Here is a 2,945-nt window from a genome sequence, read left to right as displayed (position 1 = left end):
ATCCATTTGATGTGAAAACTGTGACTGTGTGGGGCTTCTATGGGCTCATTTCACAAGAAACCCTCAGCAACCACAGAATTCTCTCATAAGCATTTGAAAGCTGACAGTACTTAGGCAGTAACAAGGAAAATGGTTATCCAAAGGCATCCAACAAATCTGTGGCAGTGAGTGGAACTGAAAGGTTTGTTTGGTTTTTTTTGTTTGTTTTGTTTGTTTTTTTTTTTTTTTTTTTTGCAAAATGTCCTTTCAGAGCTGAACTTTGAATATGTAAGCCAATTAGTCTTTAAACAGCAGGAAAAATGTTAAAAGATAAAACAACTGAACAATTAAGTATTGTACCTTCTGCTCAGTAGATTCATGCATGTTTCAAGGCTGTGAGAACTCTGAGAACAGGCAGGACTCACCCTTCAGCCCTAGGATGGCACCTGCCAGTGACTGCTACCTAATGTGGGCTGAGGACTCCAGGATTAGAATAGAGATGCAGAGGAGAAACCTAGAAGCGTTCATAGAAAAACAGGGCTGGAAGAGACTTCAAGAGATTCATTCCCTGTCCTAAGGCAAGGCCACTCTTGATGTCAGCTACCACCATGCCCACTGACCATGTTCCTCAGTGCCACGCCTCCATGGACAGTGACCCCACCATCTCCCTGGGCAGCCTGTGCCACTGCCTCACTGCTCTTCCTGAGAAGAAATTCTTCCTTATATCCAACCTGAACCTCCTGTGGTGCACTCTGTGACCATTCCTTCTCATCCTATTGCTGTTTCCTGAGAGAAGAGGCTGACCCCCACCTCACCACAACCTCCTTTCATCGTTGATAGTGATAGAGTCTCTCCGAGCTGCTTTTTTGCCAGACTGAACAATCCCAGTTCCCTCAACCACACACCCTAAGACTTGTGCTACAGACCCTTCGCAGCATCATTGCCCTTCTTTTGACATACTTCAGGACCTCTGTATCTTTCTTTGATAGATAGTGTCTGTGTTGTTCCAAGGGTTTTTTTTTGGGGGGGGGAGGGAAGGGGGGAGCTGAACATTTCTAGGCAGCTCCTCTTGCTGCTTGTTGGTGTCCACCATTAGGAAAAACTGCCTGCAAGCTGCCAGGGTCTCCCCAGGCCTGTCCTTCTCTGACCTCACAGATGGTTTTGCATGAGAAAAATGAACCACACCTGCTCTGGGCTGCCGCCAGGAGGGGAGGTTTTGGATGTTTAAGCATGGTCACAGCCCACACACTTGGCAGCAGTTCAGCTCTGCTTGCTGCTGGCCACTTGTGCAAGCAAGCATCTGATATCACACATACATCGTATCAGGTATAATGGAGAACCAGCTGCTGGGAGGCATAGGGTAATGTGGAGAGTAGGCGGTATGGGTGCAGCAGTCCTTGCTTGGTTGTGGTGGGAACACTCCTGTACATGACAAAGAGGACTGAAACTTGTGCTGCTTGCAGTGAGGAGTGAATGGGTTGATTCAAGTAAACAGCATCAAGCATCACCTGTTGCTACTAGTTTTCATTTGCAAAGGAAGTACTTTAAGTAAGGGATTTTTAAAGCCAGTAATCAAGCAAACAAAAGCCAGAGAAGTTCATATCTAAGTCAGCACACATTAGGGAACGTGCAATGCCCAGCTGCAAGCACTAGAGCACTCCAAACAGCAGTACACGCTGATGATGCTATGCTGTACTGCTTTCATTAGCTGCTGCATAGGAATGTCTCACTGTGAAAAGTGAGGGAAGTCGTAAAATAGCTGCATGTTGTTTATTTGCCTAACTGTCCCAGCAGGAGAAGGGCTTGAAATCCCAGGAAAGATAGGGTGGAAGCAAGGGAACAGTACCCAAGATTGCAAAGTATGGACCAGCAGCCCCTGGAGAGAAAAACTCTCCTAATAAAATGTTTTGCTTGCCTCCCTAGTGTCGCATGAGAGTTTTGACAGGAGCAAAGTCTTTCTGTGTGTTGTCAAGATGGTGGGTGAAACAAAGTGCTTGTTAAAACTTCTCTAAAACCTTTTCTGGATGTCACTTGGTTGTGATTGCTTGGATGCTGCTGCAGCTGCTTGCTTTACAGAGTGCAATGCCTAGATTTCTGGGGAGATGCAAATAGTTTTTCCTCACTGTATGTGGTGTGGTGGAGCAACTGAGGTCCTGCTGTGAGTGACCACTTCAGCCTCTCAGTGTTGGGCTGAGCACAGTGTTCACCTTGCTATGGCCAACTGAGATCAGCACTCTGGAGCATCAAGCCTAAATGCTTCCAAGGTGGAAAAATGAATCCCTCAGCTTTCAGTGCCTGCAAAGCTCTTGTCTGGAATGTTTTCATCTTACACTCCTGCCTGCCTGCGTTTCCTCACCTGAGCCTCACCAGGACCTGTGTGCTGCAGGTACCAGGCACTGCTCTGCGAGCGCTTCCATTTCTGGAGACAGTCACAGCAGCATATGGTTTGGGAAACACAGCTTTTTTTAAACAAATAACCACATCCCTCCTCCAGCTGAGCTATTGGAGCAGCCCAGCTAAACTCTGCTCCATCTGCATTAAGCGTGGGAGCTCTGCAACTGCACAATAAGGAATCTCTAATGATAAGATACATTAAAAAAGCATGTTGGAGATGAGATCAAAATAACTTGAAATTGGCACACTCTAAAACTTGGCAGAGAATCTGCTTAGAAAGTTTATGTGGCAGGGAGAAGTGTCATCCCCCAAATGCTGAGGATTAAATTTCCAAAATTACGGCAGGGCTATGCAGTAACAACTCCATAATATTTTGATTCAGAAGGAAGCAAATAAGATACTGCAGGATGTTGCTGCCATAGCACACTCCTTTACAACATTCTCTTTAAAGAAAACAGGAAAAAAAGATCTTCCCATTGCTTAAAGATATGTAGGGGCAGAATTCAATGCAAGTTTGCTAGAACTTCTTCCCTTGCTACCATTTTCCACGTGAATCTATCCAGCAACAATCT

Source organism: Meleagris gallopavo, chromosome 3, assembly GCF_905368555.1.
Source record: "Meleagris gallopavo chromosome 3, MGAL_WU_HG_1.1, whole genome shotgun sequence".
Lineage (NCBI taxonomy): Eukaryota > Metazoa > Chordata > Aves > Galliformes > Phasianidae > Meleagris > Meleagris gallopavo.
The sequence above is the reverse complement of the archived record's forward strand: the minus strand, read 5'-3'. Positions refer to the sequence as shown.